Below are 26,104 nucleotides of genomic sequence, written 5' to 3'. Positions count from 1 at the left end.
AAAAAAAAAGAATACACATCATTGCTCTTTGTATAATCTAACTTGTTCAGGCTAATTAGATGCTTACTTAGTATATTTGACTATATCAGTTGCTTTGCAAAGTGCAGGTAAAAACTCTATATGTTGACTGACATTAAACTTCTTTTAAGGGTGGACTAAGAAAATTAAATATACTTAGTTCACTATCTACGCACAGCATAATGCTCCTTGAAATTGCTCCAGCATGACTTTTGCTTAGTGTTGGACTCATTGTTTTGTAAAGAATAATATTTTAGGGGATTATCATGGAAAACTCTAAGAACATTTGACACAAAAAGAAGATACAGATAAATGATAAATAGATAGAAACAGATACTTTTCACTCAATATTACAAATGAAAATAACCACAAATAATAATAATTATAGTTTATTGGACACTCACTCAATAACAGGCTCAGGTCTAATTCTTTACATCTGTAATCTCATGTCATCCTCAAGACAACCTCATGAGATAGACACCAGAATCCCCATTGTAACAAAGGCTCAGAGAGGCTGAAACTCATCATTGATCTTGCACACTTAGTGTCAGAGGTAGGGGTGGGGATCAAGGCTTCACTGCTTGTAAGCACTAGGCAAAACTGTATCTTAATAAATATTTACAGGGTCAGGTGTGGTTAAAAGACATGCAGGTCAAGTGTCCATGTATATGGTACAGAATAAAAAAAAAAAAATAGAACTTCCATTTTCTGTGAATGGCCAGTTTAGAGACAGATGCAACATGTTAATAGGAGAGACACCAAGCAAATTTATACTTGATGGAGGTCAACGTACAATGGGGAGTATGAGATAAGCCTATCTTAAAAAAAAATAATAATAAAATTAAGCATAGAACCAGTCATAGGTTCGTGGAGCTAAATCAAATCAGTCCCGCATGGAGGCAGACTACATACAGTGAGGAACAAGGTGGCTAAAATGTCTGGGAGGAGACCAAAAAGCCAAACTTGCTGTCAAGTTAATCCTGACTCCTGACAACCTTATGTTTTACAGAGTAGAACCATTCCATGGGGTTTTCTTGGCTGTAATCTTTATTCAAGGAGTTCATCAGGCCTTTCTTCTGCAAGGCTGCTGCATGGACTTAAACCGCCAATCTTAGGTTTGAGTGCAAACCAACTGAGAAGAAGGTAAGTAGTAATTCTGGTTACCTAGGGCTGCTCTGACAGGAATGTACCACAAATGGGAAGGCTTTAAAAACCTGGAGTTTATTCTCTTACAGTTTTGTAGGCAAGAAGTCCGAGTTCAAAGTGCCAGGCTCTAGGCGCTGGGTGAAAACGCCTCAACCTTGGGCTTCAGCTCTGCCTCTTGCTCCTGGCCCACTGAAGCTAGAGGCATCTCTTCACTCAGGCAGCTGCTGGCTGCTGAGGCTGACAAACCCAACGTCAACAAATGAAAAGGCACAGTCCTCATATTACCAAACTGCCCGGCAGGCCATTGATTCAAGTCCATTGAAAGTCCCCAAGATTGGCAGAGTATGGCAGGCTACTGAACAATGACTCAGCTACATGAAGGGTTCAAGTGTGCCATAAGCTGATACCACCTCAGAAACCCAAGGAGAGGTCATTATAAGTCGGGTCTGACTCCACGACACATAACAACTACAACATTACCCCATACTCTTTACAAATGTGATTTCATTCAGTCACCAAGGTGTTCCCAGCATGCAGATATCATTGCCACCATTTTACAGATGGCAAAAACCAAGGCTCAGAGTGATTAAAGAATTGCTGAACAAGTTACAAGACTAACTTGTGAACTCAGACCTGTCTTGCATTTTCTGTGTAGATTTGTAGGGTATTCTCACCATCCCCTACCCTCAATCCTAGAGAAATGCTATTCCTAATGTATTTTTTTTAAATTGTCCAAGATTTAGCTTGCTAGCAAACTGATACAGCTCAGCACGAGGCTTCAGCAGGCACCAGCTCTCTGAGGAGGAGAGAGCTGAAGTTTCAGGGAATCATGGAAAAATTAGTAACTTGAGAGCATTGAGACTTATCAAAAAAAAAAAGTGGAGGTTAAAAAATTCACTTTATTTTTGGAAACTCGAAGAGTTGAAAATATGAGCTTTTCTGTCTTCCTTGCTTCTGAAAAGTGACAAAAGTGTCTCATATTCCTACAAACTATATTAGCAAAAGTGCCTCCAAATATGCTTGGCCTCCCAGGGAGCTCAAAATTTCAGTCTCTCCTTTTTTTTGTTGTTCTTTGGCAAGGACAAGGAGAAGTTTTTCCAGCAGGGAGGTGTCCATGTGGTTTTGATATGGCCTAGGCTCTAGCTAAACAGAGCTGTATCCCAGCCATTTTCTCAAACTTTATCTCCCACCCAACTCAGAGATGCCACTTCTAGCCTAACCTCTGGTCCCTCCAAGAGGCCTAGAAGATACTAAACAGAATCCTCATATGAGAGACCCCAGAGCTCAGGCTCCATCCTTGAGGTAGAGAAAAATCACAGAATGGTGGAAAGCATCTTCCACCAACTCTTTTTTTCTTTGAGTCTTAATTCCCACATGTGTAAAATTGGAACACTTTTACCTACTTCATGGAAAGTTGTGATATGTAATATTATATATGTAATATAATAAGTGCCTGATACATTGTTGTTGCTGTTGTTGTTGTTGCTAGTTGCCATCAAGTTCACCCCTGACTCATGGTGACCCCATGCACAACAGAACAAAATGCTGCCTGATCCTGCAACTTTCCCATGGTTGGTTGCATATAGGAAACCCAAAGGTTTTCATTGGCTGATTTTTGGAAGAACACCAGGCCTTAGTCTGTCTTAGTCTGGAAGTTCTGATGAAATTTCTTCAGCATCATAACCATACACAAGCCTCCACTGACAGTGATAGATGGCTATCCATGAGGTACATTGAACCTGAGTCTCCTGCATGTTGTTGTTGTTGTTATGTGCCGTCAAGTTGGACCCAACTCATAGCGACCCCTCCTTGGGTTTCCAAGGCAGTATCACTATGGAAGTAGATTGCCCCATCTTCCTTCCTGGGAGTGGCTGGTGGATTTGAACCGCCAGCCTGAATCTCCTGCATAGAAAGTGAGAATTCTACCACTGAACCTCCACTGCCCCACCTGATATGTAGCAGGCACTGAAAAGTGTCTTCATCCACAATCATTTCAATGAAAATTGTAAAACAGAAAGGTCATTCAATAAAGACAGCCTTCAGGGTATCTAATGAGAGGAGGCACTCTTCTACTTCAGGGAAGTCTGCGGCCACTGTTAACAGATCACATTCGTGTGAGTACACAGATAACCTTACCATATTGCACAGCAGTTATCCATGTCTCACTGAAGCACTATGAAGAAGAGCTACATGATCAAGGAGTAATCCAGGGATTTCTCCAGAAGAACGTGATCCACTGCAAGAGACAACATGACTTAGGCTCAACTTAGTCTTATGTCTGCCTCCCAACTACTTTTACAGGCTGACTCCTACAGTTTCGCAGGGTACTGAATGAAGGAGGCAAATAAAGTCTAAAGTTTAGATGCTAAAACCAGCCCATGCTCCACTAAGCAAGCTAGGCCTCCTATCAGGGCTGTATCTGCCATGCATCAAGGTGTGCATGGACTCTTCATGGTCATGTGCATTCTCTGGTGTTCATAAGCCTAACTTGGAATCATGAAGACAGTCTTTCCTTCCTTTCTTCCTACCTTCCTTCCTCCAACCTTGAACAAATATCCCTTATTTGCTAGCTCACTAAACCGCAACCACTGCCAAGAGGCCCAGGTCTGATAGGAGCAGGCATGGAAGTGAATAATTACAGAATAGGACCATATGGGCTATCATAGGTGCTCCTGGAATAAGAAGAAGCTCCAGCACAGTCAGGTAACAATTGGTCCAAGATCACAGGACCCATTAAAGGCAGAGCCCAGATGAGAGAACCAGGAATCTTGATCTCTACCACCAAAATAAAAGGATAAAGAAGTGCAGCCAAATGCAAAGAGGGAACTGAAAGGGGAATGGAAATAAATGCAGGAAAAAGAAAAATAAAGGAATATTAAGGAAAAGATGATATGGAAGTAGAAAGAATAAAGAGAAGCCCAGCTAGGATGAAGAAGGGCATGAGCATGTGTGTATGTCTGTGTCTGTGTGTGTACTTACATCAGAGAGGCACATGGGGGTTAAATTCACTATATGCCAGGCGTTGAGATAGTCACTTTTCAGACATTGTCTCATTGAATCTGACAAGGTGACCATTTGTAGATGAAATAACTTGCCTCGGAAGACCTAGCAGTATATAGTGAAGTCCATGCTGTCTTAAATGCACCAAAGAGAGGTAGGGCTGTCCTGTGCCACTGGTGAAACAGCAATCCTGCCACTTTGCATCCTCCTTGCAAGCCAGCTCTGGGTGATACAAAGGTTGCTGGTATGGGACCCAGACTGCCATTAGTTCAGTGTCCAAAGACTGTTTGGGAGCTATGTGTCCCACTCAGCCCAAGTGTACCAGGCTGCCTAGTTATGGTAATGAACAAATTTAATCATGTAAATGAACTGGTCTATGTGACGGGCATAAGGGTCAGCCTCAAGTTATTGGTAATTGTAAAAAATACAATTAAGATAGAGTTGAGCCTATCATGCATCACACAGATAATTAGGGGCAAGGATGGGGGCTAATGGGAAGTGAAGAAAGAAAAGCACATCTTAATAGCCACTAAATCAACATTCCACTTAAGCAGTAGCCTCTCTGCCAGGATCTAAAACAAATGTGGAAGAGAATTAAATGGAAACCAGTCTACTCTTTCTTTTAACATTTTCCTGAGTTTGAGGAGGGGAGGAACGTGGCAGGCACAGATGAAGAGATACAGGTCTACATGTCATCTGGGAGCTCTGGTGGCATAGTGCCTAAGGCATTTGACTGCTAATCAGAAGGCTAGCAATTCAAACCCACCAGCCACTCCTCAGAAGGAAGATTGGGCAATCTACTTTCGAGACCAACTCAATAGCAGTGAGTTCAGTTTTTTTGGTTTTTTGTTTGTGTGTGTGTGTGTGTGTGTGTGTGATTTGGGTGAAAATTTACAGAGCAAATTCACTTTCCATACAGCATACACTTTGTCTCATGACATTGACCACAATTAACCACAATGCAACAGCTCCCCTCCCACTTCCTTCCAATAGTCACCACTTCCTTGTGTCCAACCCTCCAAGCACTTCTGCCCCTGAGCTGTCTCCCTGTGCATAAACAGCCCTTCTTTCTCCCATGATCTCTCCAAGGAGTGTATCTACCTCAGGTAAATGTTCGACTGCTATGCCTGTCTTTTGTTTGGCTGGAAGCCACAGGTGTGGGTTCAATTCCAGACCTGAAGGGCAGCTAGGGGCCATAGTCTCAGTGGTTCCACCAGGCTCTATCAGACCAACAAACCTGGCCCCCCCTCTTTTTCCCCCCAGTGATTCTGAGTTTTGTTCTACATTGTTCTCCCTCTCTATCCAGGATCTCCTACATAGATCTCCCTCCAAGTGGTTGACAGTGGTTGCCGTGCACCATCTATTTCTTCTGGTCTCATAGTCATATAGGCTGTGGATCGGATGGTATACCAGTTGCTAAGACTAATTCTTTTGTTTAGTTTTTTGGTTTATATGCCATCTAGAGGCCCTGGGCCAGAAATGAGGAGATCCCAGGTTCAAGTTTAGTCTGAACTCCATTACCAATGAACCCTTTAACCTTTGTCATTATACTTTCTGAGCCTTAATAAAATTGAATGCAAGAACTGGACCAAAGCTACCTCATACTGGAGCTGCAGAAACCTGGTGACATAATAAAGAAATTTGAGAAAGTAAAATCTTCTAGAAAGCTCATCATCATGAGTTTGTGTTTTAGTGTAACAAAAATGCAAACCAAATAGGTTGATGGGGTTGCTCAAGAGGGTGGGGAAGGATTTATTCCGTCCCTTACTCATCTCTTCAAATGTGTTGAGTGCCTACGTGTTCCAGGTTACAGAAATAAATATAATGTGACTCCCAAACCATAGATCTATAGGCCATGGAAGGAGGAACTGTGTCTGTTTTTCTTCCTGTTACATCCCCAAGGCTTAACAATAGGTTAATCTTTAACATAGTAGATGTTTAGTGTTTATTGATTAAATATATAAACTACCAATTTGGTTAGGGATCGAGACAAGCAAACAGACGTTTTAAAGAAAGCTATGAGAAAGATTTGACTGCTAACCAGAAGGCTGGCAGTTCAAAGCCACCAGCCACTCCTCGGAAGGAAAGTTGGGCAATCTACTTCAACTCGGAAACCCAAGGAGGGGTCGCTATGAGTCGGATATGACTCGACAGCAGCGGGTTGGGTTATAAGAGATATAAAAGTACGCTGGGAACTCAAATGAGAGGTATCTCACCCAGCTGGGGAGCTGAGAGGGCCGGCAACCTAGGAAAATTCTCCAGGAACTGCAACTGTCTGAACTGCCTGTGGATAAAGGACAGGGAAAGAGACAAGGCTGAAGCACATCTTTCAGGACTCAGACACTCCGAAAGAACGACCCACAAACTATTCCAGTGGTGCAATCACTCAAGAAGAGGAGTGAGGAGAATCAAGTAGGAGTTGGTGGGATTCAGTGTAAGCCTGAAGAATCTGCTGACAAATGGATCCCCGAGGGGCGGGGCAAGCAAGACCCGGAACCTGAGAACACTGTTGTTGTTGTTGTTGTTATTTGCCATCGAGTCGGCCCCGACTCATAGCGACCCCTCCTTGGGTTTCCGAGGCAGTATCACTACGGAAGTAGGAATGCCCAACCTTCCTTCCGAGGAGTGGCTAGGTAAATGGAATTCTTTGGGATCAGTGAAGGAGAAGGAAATTGGCGAGCGAGAAAGAGAGAGAGAGAGAGAGAGCATGCGCACGCACGTGTGTGCACGCAAGAGAGACACATTGTGCGTGCGCGCGCGCGCGAGTGTGTGTGTGTGTGTGTGTGTTTTCCCGCGCATGCGCGAGTGCAGATAAGACTCCAGCTGATGAGCTGACAAAGGCGGGAGGGCAGATCCGTCCCCGCAGCCACAGAGCTCGAGCCTCCACCAACTGTGCCTGAGGCGAGAGGGGTGGGAAACCCGGTGACGCTCAGAGTCGAACCCAAGCAAGAACAAAGCCATCTTTCTGAAACGAAAATGGAACCGACGTGGCCGAGGAAAGCTACATATTTGTGAGATGATGTGCACAAAGGGGAAGGAAGAGTCAATCCCGGGAAGTTTAGTTTCTGCTTGGCGCCTTCAGCGGCTGCGATCCCTAGGATACTTAGTGAGAAAGTCCTTTGCCCCCCGCTCTCCCTCGCCCCCCGAAGAAATATAAATCCTTGGAAAAATGAGACTAGACGGCAGAAAAAGAAGAACATCTCCAGATTGTCCCAGCTGGCGCTGTCGGGGCGGGCCAGAGGTGTCTAGTTAGTAACAGCACTGCCCCTGTGGCTCAGGACTGTCACCCCGAAAATGCTCGCCATGACACATGTTGCTCAGAACAGAGCCCTCAGCTGAGCCAGGGCAGGTACAAGGAAGGACAAGGAAACCTTTGTTTTCCTCTCTAGCCGGTCCTGCCCAACCAAGAATATCCAAAAAAACCAAACTCACTGCCATTGAGTCGGATCTGACTCATAATGACCCCTCCTTGGGTTTCCCAGGCAGTTATCACTACAGAAGTAGATTGTCCAATCTTCCTTTCAAGGAGTGGTTAGTGGGTTTGAACAGCCAGCTTTCTGGTTAGCAGTCAAATGCCTTAGTCACTAGACCAGAGCTCCTTCTTGGTATCCCTGCCTTATAATTGCTCCTTGTTCCTCAGCCCGGTCCTGGGCTCCGCAGCCGCACTCTCTATGACTTTCTGAATCACTTCTCCCTTCTTTAAACGGCAGCATCACCCATAGCCATATTGTAGGTATCCATAAACGCAAAGGCGAGGAGACACCAATACCTGTTTAAGGAGATGGCATTTTAATTAGCGCACTCCAGCTGCCATAAACATCAGGCTTCTGCCCCATCTCTCTTCCCCCTCCCGGTGCAGGCTCCCAAGCTCCCTGTGCATCCCCATCTATGTAAAAAAGCCATAAAGCCTTTCTCCAATCGCCTTCTCGGAGTTTATGCAACCCCCAGAACACAGGTTGATTGGAAAGGTTTCTCTCCTGGATAACAACAATTCAATGTGCCTTGACATTTTAATAGCCTGCCATCCTGGTGAACACAATCGAGCAAGGCAGTGAAGCAAAAATCATTAGGTAAGCAAGATAATCTAAGCCAAATCTGCCTTCTGCACTCTCACATCTGGGACAGGTTGCACAGCTGGGGCAATTCACAAAGCTGGGCACAGCTGCCCATGCAGCACCTTTGTACGTGTGGACCAATATTTCCACTCCTGTGCTTGAGATAAATACATTCAAGGAAGTGCAGACACGTTGAGGCCCCAGTAGAAATAGCTTCAGAGCACATGAATTCACAATGAAACAAAATATTCACCACCCCTACCAAACTACCATCAAAAATTTACTGCTCACACTGTAGGCTTGCTGTATCACAGAGAACACGGCAGTATTTGTTCGGGTCCCTAATGTTAACATACAATGGCTTGTGCACATTTACATTTTATTTGCATAAAGATTTTAGTATAATGCCATGGCTAATGTATAATTTTAAATATAAATGCATGATATAAAATTTGTACTTACTGTATAACAAATGCTATTACAAATGCTCAGATCCACTAACTTATTTAACCCTCAAAATATAGGCATTATTATTATTATTATTTTACAGATGAGTTAACTGACACACGCAGAATGTTAAGGAACTTATCCAAGGTCATCCTCTAGTAAGAGATTGAATTTGGGTCCAACTAAATAACATAAATAAATACAAATCGTGCTACATGTCTTTATGAGATCAGTGTATTCTTTTATGAATGTGTATATTCACACACAATACACAGCTATTTATGTGAACACTCAAAAGGTGGCCTTCAAAGCAGTACCACTGATTTCTTTTAAACACAAACACATGCACTTAAGTGTTCAGCCATATTCATATACTAAGCATCTTATGAGTCCCAAGACCACATTCTAGGGTACCGAGGATACAACAATTAATTAGACACAACTGCCATCCTTGAGGAGCTCATAGCCTGTGGGGAAGTGAAAGAGGCAAATAGATGCTTAACCTTGTGGGTGAGAGGTTAGAGGCTGTCACAGCTACAGAGGCCTGAAGGACCATGCCCGCCTCCACACCTGCCAGACAATTCCCCTCCCAGTCTTCTTGGGAAGCCACACACTCCCAGGAGGTTGCCATCTCTCAAAGCACTTTGGGGAGCTCTGTTGAGAAGTTCCCATCAAAACCATTTTGTAAGCTGCCAAAGAAATGAGCCTTGTTATTTCATAATTAACGCGTAACACATATTCACACCCCTTTCTGAGCAAGGCAAGAGTGACTTCACAGAACCCAGGGGCCAATGGCTGACAGAAAATTCTCCTGTTGGATTCCAATCCTCCCTAGCCACTCCTTGCCCCTCCTTCTCTCCTGGAACATGAGATCCGTTTCCCTGGATGCTGACTTGGCAAGCTATTCACTTTATGAATATGACCCTCAGAGGGGAGAGCCCCTCTCAGCAGCCCCCGAACTATGTTATCACCGTTATTAAGGAGCTTAAAGAGGAGCTGTGAGGACGAGACACCACTGGAATTGCAGCCTGATTGTGATTGATGTGTTCCTATTAGCACTCAGTGTTATCTCTCTGGATGGCAAGAACAGCCACTGGCTTGTAACACAACAGATTACCTGAGTCTTCAGCCTTAGAAGGATGTTTAAATAAAATATAGTCCCTTTTAGCAAGAGGCTCATTTTCTCCACGAGGCTCCCAGACTATTTCATGTCAGCTCTGATTCGCTGCGACTCTCCTCAGTAAACATGTCTTATCATTAATAATTCTTTACAAGCACAGTCTCCAGGAGTCCTCTCTCTCTCTTTCTCTCTTTCTCTAGGTGGCTGAGCGCAGACACATCACGCTCCAGTTTGGGTTCCAAGGTGCTTCTCTCTGATTTTCACCTGCCTTGCCAAAAATGATTGATTACACCGGGCCAACCGTGTGTCCGGCAATACCCAACAAATGACTTTGGCCCCTAACAGCAGGCCTTGGCCAGATAGAAATCAATATTTCACCATTAAAATCTATCAAAGAAGAGTTAAGGCACCATCTGTCCCTGCCGCCTCTCTATGGTGTGTGAACATTAAATCCGACACTTGTACTACATGGGTAATCAATATATAGTGGTTCACAGATCATTTGTGGTTCCCTTTTAGCAGTGATGGATGTCTGGAATCATTGTGATTCATTTTGTCAGACCATTAAACAAGATTCTGTCCAGTTCCTTCCTGATTTCATTTAGAGGATCATTCTTCACAGTTCATAAGAGGGAAACGGTTTTACCAATCTGCTTCTATTTCAATAAGTCACTTTATAGAGATTTTGTGTCCTCCAGACTGTGAAAATTCTGGAGAGATAGTACAAACAGACCTCTAAAACTATTCACTGCATGACATATGCATAAAGTGTGAAGAGAGGAATGTAAATATGTTTACCTCTTTATCTGCAAATGTTGGTTTTAACCCCCTCCTGGCTGGTGAGCTGGAGTGCCGGTGCTCCTGGAGCCATGCCTGCCACAGAAGGAGAGAAGGAAAGAGATTGGAAGCTGGAGGCTCATTTACAAGGGCACCAGAAACCTCCTGAAACCCTTCTGCCATTGTTAAAGCAAATAGGAATGGCTTTTCCAGAGGTTGCATTTCAGGAACTTTCATCTGCAGTCAAGTTGATCCTGTCCCTCATGCAAATGATTGTCACATGCCTCTTTGTGCTACCATACAACATGTCAACTCAAGAGAGAAGACATTGATCATGATCTTGAGGGTGGAGATGTGAACAAATATAAAGGGCCATTTGTGGAGTGCCAACTTGTACCAGGCATGGTGCATGTACAACCCTAGACCTCAACAATCCTACAAAGTGGCTCGTCTTGCCCCACTTCAAATTGAGGAGACTGAGGCTCAGAGAAATTAAATAACCTTCCTAAGAGGATGTGAGAGTCAGGACTCAAACCCAGATTTGTCTGACACCAGAGAGTTCCCAAAAACTCCTGGCTATCATTGGCTAATGGCCATTATTCTACCAGTCTATTTTATAAATTTCCTTCAATGCTCCTAGACTGCTTACTTTCACCAGCTAATAAGGATGCTATTAGAATTTTATTTTATTATTAGTTTAAGCCTTGGAAGGAATGTTGGGCAATTTACTTCCGTAGTGATACTGCCTCGAAAGCCCAAGGAGGGGTCGCTATGAGTCGGGTCTGACTCCATGGCACATAAGAAGAACAACAACAACAACATTAGTTTAAGCAAGTCTGGAGTAAGATCAGTAAATAATGCACTCCAGAGGCAAATAATTGACTTTAAACTATATCCTGTTTTTGGATTATTTGGCAAGTATTGTTCCTGATATTAATGTAGATAAGCAGAGATTGATTTAAGTATTAATGTAAGTATTAACATAAGTATATTTATATATATGTGTGTGTAATTTGTATGTAATTTTTATTTACTATATGGAGTTCCTGTGTGTTAAAAATGATTAATGTGCTCAACTACTAACCAAAAAGTTGGAAGTTTGAGCCCATCCAAGAGACACCGAAAGCCTTGACAATCTACTGCCAAAAAATAAACCATTAAAAACCTTATGGAACACAGCTCTACTCTGATGTATTCAGAGTCACCACAAGTTGAAACTGACTCAACTGTATCTGGTATAAAACTCACTGTCATCCAGTCGATTCCAACTCATATTGTTGTCATATGAGAGCAATACTTCATGACAGAAGTAGATTGCCTCATCTTTCCGAGGAGCAACTGGTGGGTTTGAACTGCTGACCATCTGGTTAACAGTCAAATGCTTTAGGCACTGTACAGTAGATATGTATAATTTGAAAGACCTTACAGATGATTTCAAGGAGCTTTGGTAGTGTAGTTGTTAAGGCATTTGGCTGCTAACCAAAAGGAATAGTTCAAACCCACTAGCTACTCGGCAGAAAGAAGATGAGGCAGTCCGCTTCTGTAAAGTTTTACAGCCTTGGAAGCCCAATGGAAGTCACTATGAGTCAGAATCGGCAGTGAGTTTGGTTTGGTTTTGGAGAGGTGAATTCACTTTTTCTTCTTCCCTTTTATAAATAAAGCAACTAAGACTCAGAGAGAATACAAATTGCCTCGGGAACAAGAATCTTGTTTCCGGACTTGTAAGTCAAAATATGGGAGCTCTGGTGGTATAGTGCCTAAGGCATTTGACTGCTAACGGAAGGCTGGTGGTTCAAATCCACTAGCTACTCCTTGGAAGGAAGATTGGGAAATCTACTTCCATCGTGATACCGCCTCAGAAACCCAAGGAGGGGTCACTATGAGTCGGATCCAACATGGCAGCAGTGAGTTTGATTTTTTCATTTGGTAAGTCAAAATACTATACCAGGAACTTGTAAGTAGTAGAGTGATACTACACATGCCATATTGCACTGGACAAATGTGATGCAAAATACCTCTTTAAAGCGTTCAAGTGTTAAGAACCAAAAATGTCACTTTGAAGACTAAAGACAAGCCATGGTATTTTCAATAGCCTCATATGCATGTGAAAGTTGGACAATGAAAAAAGAAGACTGAAAATGAGTTGGTACCTTTGAATTGTGGTGTTGGCAAAGAATACTGAAAGTACCATGGACTGCCAGAAGAACCAACAAATTTGTCCTGGAAGAAGTGAAGCCAGGATGCTCCTTGGAAGCGAGAATGGCCAGACTTAGTCTCACTTACTTTGGTCATGTGGTCAGAAGGGACCATTCCCTGGAGAAGGCGATCATGCTTGGTAAATTGGAGGGTCAGAGAAAAAGGGGAAGACCCTCAACAAGACAGATTGACACAGTGGCTGCAACAATGAGCTCAAGTATAGCAAGGATTATGAGGCTGGTGTACAACCAGGCAGTGTTTCCTTCTGTTATGCATGGGATTGCTAGGAGTCAGAATGAACTCAATAGCACCTAAGAACAACAAAAACAATAGAGTGTTAATTACCATTTTTTGACTGACATCTTTGCCAAGAGGAAGAGTGAGAGAGAGTTGTACCCATTTTGCAACTGCACAGGGGAAAACACCTCCAGTGCATTTTTATTTCCACTTCAATTCACTAACTGCCATGACTTTCTGTCCTGAGGTGAGCATTCCTTAAAATCATAGGAGAAAGTAAGGCAGGTCACACCACTTTGGACAGAAGGTCTGTCTGGCTAGAGTCATGTTGGACAGAAGCACCCAGGAAAACACCAGGGAAGAGCCCATTTGGGAAGTGCACTGACATGACAGAAGAGCTTGGACTTTAGAAAGACGAGGGAAAAACCCAATATGCTACTAACAAATTGTGTCACTCAGCTAAGTCACTTGACCCCTCTGAGCATCTGTTTTCTGATCTGTAAAAGTGAAGCTAATCACACCTACCTCACAGGGCTAATGTGAGGATTAAATGAGACACATACGAATCAGCATAGCTTCTAACCCAATACACGTTAGTGTCCTTTTGTCCCTTTCTGATTTCCTTCCTCCCTTTCTAACATTATTCCATAAATTTTTATTATACTTTATTTCTAGCTTCCAATAAGAACCTATAATGGCATTTGCCATATAAGAATTTATCGAAGTCCTTGATTCTAAAAACATAAAACCTAGGAATTAAAAAGAGAATTGAGAGGTCTTCTGGTACAACCATTGGACCAATGCAAAAATCACATTCACTGCCTGCCTGCCAGGTCATTTTCAATGACCAGAAGCTCAAGATATCAAAAGAAAATCTACTTCCTTGCTGAGCAGTCTTCTAATGATAAATTTCCTCCTAAACCTACCTCCATGTAAATTTCATCCATTAGTCCCAGTAATAATTCCAATCCGTAACTACCTCATGTTCCATATAATTATTGAACAGAATGAAAAGAAATGTTCCTTTTAATTTGTGTTAAAACTACCTTCTTGAAGCATTTCCAAGAGATTTGAAACTACACTCAAGTTTGCTTTATGCATGTCTGCCTGTGTTAGCTTGTATCACTTACCAGCTTGTACTGAATATGATGAAGAGATTTTTCTTCTTCTTTTATAAAATCTCCTTTGGTCCTTGCCATTTTCTGGCTTGTTTGCATCTCTGTTCCATTCTTGTGCATGAAATACATAACCACAGAGCCCTTCTGATTCGATTCTATTCTTTAGTTTTCCTCTATCATTTTCTTTCTTTCTCCTTGCTTCTTTGTTCCTTTTATCCATCTCTCTTCCATCACCTGTCCCTCCATCCATTTATCTTTCCATTTCAGATATCCCAAGCAAAGGAGAAATGCCAATATGCACCCTGTGTCTGAACAATGACCATTACTAATAGAATGGAATGAAAGCCAGCCCTAACAGCAATGCCAGCCTCAGTAGCTGTTGACCCAGCTATTGTTCACCTCACCACTGGTCTGAGATGAGCATAAGCTCTAGGCAGGCAGGCTAGTACCTATGTTAGGAAGCTCAGGATATGCATTTGGTTCTCAATCACGCCCACTGTTGAGACAGTTGTATAGTACGCATTCCTAAGAAAGCCACACTGAGCCTCCCTGACCTGTTTAGGTCATTCACAGGTCATTCTGGTCAGAGGCCACCAGCCTTTGCTCTATACAACTGTCCAGTTACATTGTTACTCATGCCTCACTGTGGTTAATCTCCTAGGCCCAACTCAGGGTCCATTTCCTCACCTCCTCCAGCACATAAACAATCTTTCTTGATTTTCTTAGTTTCTTTGTGCTTCTATAACAGAAATACCACATGTGGGTGGCTTTAAAGAACATAATTTATTTTTCACAGTTTAGAAAGTGAGAAATCTGAATTCAGGGCACCAGCTATAGGGAAGGCTCTATGAGATTCTGTCAGTCGTGGGAATGGATCCTTGTCTCAGCTTCTGTCCCCTAGCCATTCCTGGATTTCTTAGCAATTTTTATACGGCATCTACTCCCCTCCCATTTATGCTTGCTTGCTTCTGTGTCTAATCTGCTCCTTTGATAACTCAGAAGTGAAGGTTTAGGACACACCTTACACTTACATGTCCTCATTAACATAACAAAGAAAACCCTTCTCACAAATGAGATTACATCCACAGGTATAGTGGTTAGGATTCCAACACATATTTGAGAGACACAATTCAGTCCTTCATACCTGATATTTCAATCTGTGTTGCCCAAATCTATCAAAGATAATTCTACAAGCATTTGATTCCAAGTTATCTCCATGTATGGCACATTCACATATTATGTATGTGTATGTGTATATATATATATAATTTGTGAATGTACTGAATGTACTGTATATAAACATATCTTACTCACCAACTCCTGAATGTTAACCTTTTGAAATGTCATCTCTTTTTGTTATGTTCTTTATCCATGTGCATACCTCTGTCTTCAGTGTCCCCTGCCAAAAGCGTCCATATACAAGTTCATCTTTGTTAGTGTGGCCCTATTCAGAGGATACCTTGGCACTGTTTCTTTAAAAGATCAGGCCTGTGCCTATCCACTCAGGTAAGATTGTGTGAGCAAATTCTTTACCAGGGGGTGCTCAGGCCATACTCAAAGTTTAGGCACAAGCATGCCTGACTGGCACATGCCCAAGTCCATCACATACACGACGGCAGGTGAGTATGCAGTCATCCCATTACAATAAAATCAATGGTGTACAGTCCGAAGTTTGAAAACCACTAACCTAATTTCTCTTCTGTGTCTGGTCAGGCCTGTAATAGATTGAATTGTGTCCTCCAAAAAGATATGTTGAAGTAACAGGTACCTATTCACAGTAATTCCAGTACTTGTGAATGTGACTTTGTTTGGAAATGTTGTTAGCTCTGTGTATTCTGCCAACTTATGGTGATCCCACACACATCTGAATGAAATGCTGGCCTTTCCTACAACATCCTCATAATCAGTTTTGGTTTAGAATTTTGTCATCTATAGAGTTTTCATGGGTTGATTTTCAAAAGTAGATTACCAGGCCTTTCTTCCTAGTCTGTCTTAGTCTGGAAGTTCCACTGACATCCGTTCAGCATCATAGCAAAAGACAAGCCTCCACTTACAGATGAGTAGTAGCTATACATGAAATGCATTAGCCAGGAATCAAACCCAGGTTTCCTGCATGGAAGGTGAGAATTTACCACTTACCACTGATCCTATTTCCGTTTGGAAATAGGATTTTAGATAATGTTAACATGAGGTCATAACATTATTATGTTATTAAATAATACATTATTTAACATGAGGTCGTTCTGAAGTAGACCAAAAACCCACTGCCATTGAGTCAATTCTAACTTGTCATGACCCTATAAGACAGAACAGAACTGCCCCCATAGGGCTTCCAAGGATGTAAATCTTTCAGAAGCAGACTGCCTCATCTTTTTCCCACGGAGCAGTTGGTGGGTTCAAACTGCTGACCCTTCAGTTTGCAGCCAAGAACTTTAATTATTGCACTAACAGGGCTCCTTTATTGGAGTAGGTTGGGCCTTAATATATGTGTTCTTTTAAAAAGAGAAGAGATACAGAGAGAAGTTAGCTATGTGATGATGGAGATAAAGATTGCATTGTCCTATCTTCAAGCCAACGAACACCGAGGATTGCTAGGAACCACCAGAAGCTAGGACGAGGCAAGCTTGAATATTCCCCTAATGTCTCCTGAGAGAACATGTCCCTGCTGACATTGAGATTTCTGACTTCTAGCCTTCAGACACCTTGATTTCATATTTCTAGCCTTCAGAACTGAGAGAATAAAATTCTGGTTTTTTACACCCCTCTGTTTATGGTACTTTGTTACACCAACCCTAGGAAGCTACTATTTCCAATGGAGTAGGTCATATATTCCTGAAGATATCCAGGAATTCCAAAAGTTCTTTTACTCTCTATCTCAAGGTACAACAACACATACCCCCCAAGATTTATTTTTTTTCCCTCTGAGCTGCAATTTAAACCCATTCTATTTAATTTAGGAAGCTTACAGATTGTTGCCTCTTCATAACTATGGTAGTTAAGGTTGTGTGTCAACTTGGCTGGGCCGTAGTTTTGAGTGGCTGAGTGGCTGGATGCCATGAAATTGGAATCAACTCTATGGTGGAATCTGCTGTGAACAGCTAATTAGCTGGCTTTTCATTTTGGCCTGTTTCCAGTACATAAAAGGCTTTGGGAAAGGATTCTAGCTTTTTGGCACATTTGGATCCTGTATTTGGCTGAGTCTTCATCTCAGTCGTCTGCCAATCTTGGGATTATTCCTGGTCATGAACCAGTGGTCTGCCATGTGCCCGTTGATCTTGAGATTGCATCATTCTACTTGCCAACCTTGGGTTTGTCAGCCTCAGAGCCAACAGCTGCCTGGGTTATGAGAAGCCTCCAGCTACAGTGAGCCTGGAATAAGAGGCAGAGCTGAAGCTCAAGGTTGAGGGGTCTTCACCCAGCCCTAGACCTGGCATTTGGAACTCAGATTTATAACCTTCTAAACTGTAAGAGAATAAATTCCTGTTTGTTGAAGCCCACCACTTGTGATATTTCTGTTATAGCACCACTAGAGAAGCAAGACAGTAATTACGCTACTTTCTAGTAAAAATTACAAATTGCACCCCTACCATGTACCAGACATCCTATTAGTTGATTTCTAACATTATTTCATTTAACTCTAACTAAAACCCTCTGGTTTTAGTTTCAGGTGAGAAAATGAGGCTGAGAGAGGATTAGTAATTCACATAATTTCACACAGCTAATAAACAACAGAACCAGGATTCAAGCCTAAGCCAGATTCTCATTTTACAACTGTAGTGGAAGAGTTCTGAAAGCAGAATCTACAGAATCTATGCCCTATTAGAAACTTTTATAGCAATTAAATACATCTACTTAAAAAAAAAAAAAAAATCATTGCCTATGCGTTGATTCTAACACATAGCAACCACATAGGACAGAGTAGAACTGCCTCATAGGAGTTCCAAGGATGTAATCTTTATGGAAACAGACTGCCACATCTTTCTGCTGAGGAGTGGCTAGTGTGTTCAAACTCCTGACCTTTTGGTTAGCAGCCAAGCACATAACCACTGCACCACCAGGGCTGACCCCAAGTTCATGCCTACTAAACTTCAACAATATTTTTTTCGAATTTCACTGTAGACTCCTGATCAAAGGGCCAGCCAACCAATCATATACTGCGTGGAAGAAGGACAACTCCTTTCAACTCAGAGCCCCACAGAAACAGAGCATCAAGTAAAAGGCCAGGGCATTTAATCTCTTCCCACCCACAAGGCTCCCGGGCTAGGGCCTGCTAAAATTGGCTGCTTAGTTGCTGTTGAGTCAAGTCTGAGTCATGGCAATCCCATATGTGTTAGAAAACTGTGCTGCAGAGGATTTTCAATGGATGATTTCTCAGAAACACACTGCCAGACCACTCTTCTGAGACACCTCTGGGTGAGCTCAAACAGCCAAACTTTTGGTTAGCAGCCCAGCACATTAACTGTTTGCACCACTCAAATAAGGGACATTAGAACTGTATAACTCAGCCAGTGGTTCTCAAGTGGAGTGTGAGTGTGTGAGGGGTTATAGTGTCTCCCTAGAGATGCTCAGAAATGTGACAGTGTGCTGTCACAATGACTGAAGGTGTTGTGGGCAATTAGTGGGCAAGATAGATCATGTTAAGTGTGTTGTACTGTGCAAGGAAATCCCACACAATGACAAATTGCCCATTCAAAGTGCCAGTGCCACCACACTAACTTAATTCAATTTTCTGATTTTACAAATCAGAAAGGATTTGAATGATTTCCCTAAAAGAGATCTCCAAAGATCATACCAAACTCTCTGCCATCGAATTGATTGTGATTCACAGCTGGACCCATTAGGTTCCCAAGGCTATAAATCTTTACAGAAGCCTCATCTTTCTTCTGCAGAGTGGCTGATGGGTTCAAACCACCAACCTTTTGGTTAGCAGCCAAATACCTTAACCACTACATCACCAGAGTTCCTTAAAAGAGACCTAGAGAGTTTGTTTTTCCTGTTTAGCGATATCAGTTTAAATTCAGCTCCTCTACAGAGGAAAAAATTATAAAGGCTGCTCTTTTTTAAAAAAAACCTTTCAGTAGCATTATAGATCCTAGAAATGGAAAAGGAAGTGATATTCATTGAAAGGACCAAAGCCTGTACTAAGAACTTAACATGTTGTTGTTGTTAGTGGCCATCCAGTCAACTCCAAGCCATGCAACTCCATTTACAGCAGAACAAAACGTGGTCCAGGCCTGTGCCATCTTCGTGATTGTTGGTATTTTTTAATCCATTGTTGTGGCTATTGTGTCTATCCATCTTATTGACATTTTTTTCTCACTTTTCTTGGCTCTCTAGAGTATCTCATTTGCTTTGCAAAAAGCACTGTGAATCTGGTGACATTCTAGGAAAAGAAATGGCAACTAAGAGAGGTTGAATAATATGACCAAGGTCATTCACTTCATCCATGGTAGACACAAGATCCAAACTCTGCTGTCCCAGAGACTCAAGCACACAGTCCTTTCACTGAGCCTCACTAGAACAGCTAGTGCCCACTGGGGCACCAGAAAGCACACTACAGGACTTGTGAAAGCTCCACCAACCTGGAGCAAAACTAGGAGACAAGATTCATCTAGAAGACTTCCCTCTTCCTCCTATAGTAAATTTAGTGCCTCCCTCAACCTCATCCCTTCTCCACCCAAATTAGCCAAGAAGTTAATTATGGATTATTGATGTCAGGACTTGTTTCCTTTTATATGAGTACCTATGCTATGTGAAAAAAAAAAAAAAAAAAGAAGAAAATATATGAAAGGAAGCTCCCATTATATAATGGGAATGAGAAGTTGAATTGCTACTAGGGAGAAGTAAAAAATATTTCTAGAACTATTACCATTTCACAACTTTACCTAGAGAAAACCAGCCTTTTGGATCTATTAAAGAAATAACTGAACATGGCATGGTACTTCAGAGCAATTCTGAGAATTTCCATTTACATTTTAATTAGCCTTAAACTGTTCAGTTCAGAGAGGAGAAGATATTACAAATTAAGAAAGACACCGAGAAAGTAGGGGGAAATGGCTCTTCAGTTTAGGTTGTAAGATCTGCAGGGATAAAAACATGTTTCCTTCGAGTGGATTCTGACTCAAAGCAATCCTATAGGACAAGGCTCCACAGGCTTTCCAAAGTTGTAAGTTTTATGGAAGCAGACTGCCACATCTTTTTTCCCATGGAGTGGCTGTTGGGTTCAAACCCTCAACCTTTCAGTTAGCAGCCAAGTGCTTAACTATTGTGCCATTAGAGCTCCTACAGAAAAATAGGAAAATGGAGAATAACATTAGTGATGATAACACAATGGCCCATGCTGGCAATTTTTAAAAATCCTTTATGTATTTTTTCAGAAAGTAGTCAAACTGGAATCTCCAATATTATGAATTGAGTGGGGTCTCCCCAAAACATGTGTTGAAACCCTAATCTGTAAATATGACCCTATTTGCATAAATAGAGGATTTCCTTTGTTATCTTAATGAGGTCATATCAGCATGGGAAAGAGGGTACTAAGCCTAATTACTTTTGAGTTACAGAAAAGAGCAGAATAGACACAGAGACATGGGGCAGGGTGAGAAGACTAAGAAACATGAGGGAGAGGGAGTGAGAAGACAAATGAAGCAAACTGATACATCTATAGGCTCAGGAATGCCAATGATTGCTGGCAGTTACAAGAAGCTAAAATAGACAAAGGACCTCCTTCCACAATTTCTACTTCTAGCCTCCTGAACTGTGAGAAAATTAAGGTCTGCTCTTTAAAGCCACTCACTTGTTGTATTTATGTTACAGCAGTACTAGTTAACTAAGACTTTCAATTTCCTCATTCACAAAAGTAAAAAAAAGGGGGGGGGGTAATAAGTTCTGCCTCACAGTTAACTTTAAGAACGACATTGAAATAAAGTGCAAGCACATAGTAGGCATTCAAAAATCGGAAGCTGCTGTGACTGATTCGCTCAAGAATAAAGCACATGGGGTGGGTAGTAATGTGGGATAGTAGGGTAAAAAGAGTTCCTCACCTTCAAAGATCTGACTCAGTGCACGTCAATCCCTTTTTCCCTTAAAGAGTAGGCGGGGGAGAGCAAGGAGGGGAGTTTTCAGGCCAACAAGACTAATCAGGATTTCACCATCAAAGCAAATATATCCAATTAACAGCTATTAAAGAAGCATTTTCTGGCACTGTGCACAGTGAAGGCCATTCTATCTGGTGGAAATTAATCTTAATTATTGGTACCTGCATACATACGTGCAAAGGGAAGCAACTCACATTAATCTACATTAAACTTAATAGCAGTCCATGTATTATCTATTCTGAGTCAAAATTGACTGCTGGCCTCTGCATAGATATCTGCAGTGCTAACTCAAGTAATTAGAGTGCAGTGGGTCTCAAAGACACAATTTGTTACCTATATAATAAATCAGCTGCTAGAAGTTTTTGATAATTAAAAAGCAAGAGAAAAAAATAGAACTGTAGGCAAATGTCATTTTCTTGTACGGGAAATTAGGAAAAAGGAAAGGGTGTCTTCCTGCAGCCTCTTCTGAAAGGAGAATGAAACAGCCATCTCTGAAGTGTTCCTAAACAGAGAGATAAATTCATTGTTAGGTTTTCAGAAGTATGGGAAAGAATATTTCTAGAATCTCAAATTTAAGTTTCTAAGAGGCCTTAACTTTATTTCCAAGGAGACCAATAAGACTATCTGGGACAGATGCTTTATATCAACTGAAACTTTCAATAGTATGGGTCATGGTAGAAGATTAAGTCTGTTCTATTAAACGCTACTGAGGTGGAGCCCCCCCCCCTTCATTAGCCACAAGAAAAAGGGGAATGATGACTCTGTTCACTTTCTCTCTGCTGTCCACAGCCCTTCATATCAGGGCATCATGTATTTATTCAATAAATCCATTTTTAGACATTGCTCTGTCTTCCATATATCTCTTCACCCTTCTCCTCTCTATCTCCAGAAACCATGGGCCTTCCCTCTACCTCAACCACTCTAGTTAGTTAGGGTTTTACATAGTTTCCTAGAATCATACACACAGGGGTACTCAACATGACCTCCTGGTTATATCTTGATTTATTCCCTCCCAGTGGAGTGTGGCATGCCCACCACTACTGGCATGGGAATAATGAGGCAATCCATAGGTAATGCATCAATTTCAGTTGCTAGGTGCTGACTAGCAAGCATCCCATTTTCATATTCTACATTGGGAAAACAACTCATATAGCCTGATGCTATCAGGACACAGGCTCACCCAAGCCCAGTTTTCCCAGACTGGCCCCTACTCACCATCTCCCAGTCCTCCACTCACCCCAGTGCTGGGCCTTTCCTAAGCTAGTACTCCCTCCATGCCCATTTCTCTATTCTCTTCTAGGTTCTTCCTGAGCCTACCTTCCCTCAACCCACACAGCCCCCCTCCTACCTTCCAACCACACCATCACATCCAGCTATTCAGGTTGTGCATATAAGTATAAAGTGAAAAGTGTCTCTTGGAATTGTGGAATTCAGTGGCCCTGACAACCCCCTTAGCACTCTGACACTACTATCTGACTCTAATCTTGCCTTTCTGGTCTGCATTTTTCCAGCTTCCCCACTCCTGGTCCTCATGCACTACCCTGTTCTCACCTCCAAGACTCCTCTAGCCAAAGTCCTTCCCTCCTCCTCAACCCTTGCTGCAGGACATCTTTGTCAAGCTTTGACCTCCACGCTAACACCCAGTTTTAATCCATCCCCTACCAGTTAAGAAAAGACTTGCCCCCAGATTCAATACTCTAGTTAGCAATATAAATGCATTCACATGAAAAGTTAAACAATACTGTAAATGAAATGACTCTATAAAGCATTTATGCAAGATCATTCTTGTGGAAAAATGCAGGGCTTAAGATAAAGCATTCACATCCTTGCTGTGCCATTCTTCAGCTGTATGACCCCCAGAAATGTACTTAAACACTTTGAACCTTCTCTCCAAATCCTATCGAATTAAAGAAATAATGCTGATTAACAATTGTTAAGTGAATTTTTTCCTAAATTTTATTTATTTTGTTGTTATTGAGAATATACACAGCAAAACATGCCCCAATTCCAGTTTCTATATGTACAATTTAGTGACATTGATTGTAATCTTAGAATTGTGACGTCATTCTCACCCTCCTTTTCTGAGTTGTTCCTCCCTCACTAACATAAACTTACCATCCCCTAACCTTCAAATTTGCTATTGTCAACCTGATCTCACATAAATAGTTCTTAAAATAGCATAATACTCAAGGCAGACCTTCTGTTTTTTACTAGTTAAGCTAAACTTTTATTTTGTTTTAAGAAGACTCCAGGGGATATTTTTAGTTTAAGGTTTAAAGATAATCTCTGAGTGATAGTTTCAGACATTAATCCATACTCCATGGCTCCAGAAAGTCTCAAGTCCACGAGAATTTGCAATTCTGTTCTACATTTTCCTCCTTTTCATCAGGATTTGTCTATGTAATCTATGATCAAAATACTCAATTATGGCACCATCTAGTTCTTCTGGTCTCATGGCAAATGAGACACATTTCATATCATCCTCTTGTTTTTGACTCTACTTCTTTTTCCTGTTTCTCCAGGTCAATAGAGGCCAATTATTGTGCCTAAAATGGCCATTTGCAAGCTCTTCAGACCCCAGGCACTACATAAAACTACAAGGTAGAATAGAAGCACTAAACATGCTATTAGGCCAATTAACTAGGATGTCTCACAAAATTATGACCCTAGACTTCCAGACCAAAGAATTAAATCCCAAACGTTATTTGGCTGTACATTATAAGCCTCAATAGCTGCCTTTTTTTGGTCATTGTTGTAAATATATCTCTTGCACAACTTTTGTCAATTCAACTTTTAATAGGTGTACAGCTCATTGACAGCAATTACAGTAATTGGCTGTGCAATTCTATCCTTTATCAATGCAATTTTCCCATCACCATTAATCCCCTCTTCCTCCTCCTTCTTGCCCTGACAACCACTAATAAACTTTGGTCTCTATACTTTTGCCTTGTCTTTTTATATAAGTGAGGTCACACAATATTTGTCCTTTTGTGATTGATTTCTTTTACTCAGCACAGTGTCTTTCAGTTCCATACATATTGTAACACATACCAAGACTTCACTTCTCTTACTGACTAAGTAGTATTCTGTTGTATGTATCGGCTACATGTTGTTAATCCATGTCGATTAGCATTTAGGTTGTTTCCACCTGTTGCCTATTGTGAATAGTGCTGCAATGAACATGGGTTTACAAGCTGTGTTGGGCTGGGCTCTCTAGAGAAGCAAAAAAAAAAAAAGCTTATATATACATATAGAGAAAGAGAAATTTATCTTAGGAAAATGGCTCACACACTTATAGAAGCTAACAAGTCCAAAGTTCTTGGATCAAACATCAAGCTTGAGGCTCTTCCCGACTCATGCAGCTGGAGAGGCTGACGAACTCAAGGTTGGCAGGCAGTGTACTGGCTGTTAGCTCCAACGAATGATGAATCAAAGATCTCCAGGTCAAATGGTGGATTGTTCTCTCCCGGACAGTTGTAGGCAGCACAACAGGATCCAGATCCACAGAAGAGTGTCTCTTTTCCCAGGATATCCACAAATATATTGGAAGCAAACTATACCCCTAGGGAAACTCCCTTTCAACAGATTGGCTGCTTAAAACATATACATCTGATCCCATCATGGGAATAATCCACATCACAACTGCTTAAACCACACAGAATTGTGGTCCAGCCAAGTTGACAAACAACTCCAACTATCATACAAGTCTTTGTTTAAGTCTCTGCTTTCAGGTTTTTTGGGTATCTACCTAGGAGTGGATAGCACCAACAGCAAAAGACAAAATAAATCAATGAGATATCACAAAAATTTAAAAAATTTGTTAATCAAAGGACTTTGACAAAACAGTAAAAAGATAAGTTCCCAACATGGAGAATATCTTCAGAAACCATATATCTGATAAGAAACTACTAGCCAGAAATATATTAAACTTTGACAATATAACAAAAGGACAAATAAGTCTGATAAAATTGGCAAAGGACTTGAACAGACATTTCACCAAAGGAGATGTTCAAATGCCGTTGAGCACATGAAAAGATGCTTATCAAAGAGATGCAAATCAAAACCACAATCAGAGGAGATGGCCCAAGATGGTGGCTTAATCACACACACAATGCGGTCCTCCTACATCAAAGAACTGAGGAACCAAGTGAAGCACAGACATATGGCAATCTGGGAACCTAGAACAGTAAATGGAAGGACGAAGAACTAGGTAAATCACCAAAAGAAAGGAGAAAGTGAATGAAAACCATAAGCAAGGAGAGTTATGAACTGTTGGCACTCTGCCAGATGACATGATATAGCATGACCATCTTGAGACAAAGTGAGTAGTATTCCCAGGTGAAGAGCATAGGAAGGCAACTTCATGAAATCCTCAATAGGAGACAGAGATACTGTGTAGGCAAACCCATAGTGAAACAAGCTGAGCAGAACATGAACTGGATCTAAGGATGGAAAGTTCAAGAAGATGGGTGACAGCCCTAGGGATCCAGGTGACCATAGAGTAGGGAAGGAGCCAGAAAATAAGGACAAAACTACTCAACACACAGTGATCCCTTATCATGGCAGGTTGGAGGATCATGGCTGCTAGAGATCCCCCACCTGACCAGACCCTAAGAAGTTCTCCCTCCTCACATTTGGTCAGGGCCATGTCCTATTGCTATCTGCACTACGTGGGGAGTGTCCTGATGCCTGTACTAGACACTAGGGAAACATCTTCACTCCCCGCCTTCCATTCCTACCCTCCTCATGACTAGAACTGTAACCTATTCCCCCAACTCCCCACCTGGCAATCTGCAGCACACCTTTCCATGCTGTCTGATCTGCAATCAGAGGTTTGCACCTGTTCCACACTGTGTTGGATTGGGTTCTCTAGAGAAACACAAAAACCAGCAAAGT

Source organism: Orycteropus afer, unplaced genomic scaffold (assembly GCF_000298275.1).
Source record: "Orycteropus afer afer isolate SDZICR_OR568_19922 unplaced genomic scaffold, OryAfe1.0 scaffold00004, whole genome shotgun sequence".
Taxonomy (NCBI): domain Eukaryota; kingdom Metazoa; phylum Chordata; class Mammalia; order Tubulidentata; family Orycteropodidae; genus Orycteropus; species Orycteropus afer.
This window is presented reverse-complemented; position numbering follows the sequence as displayed.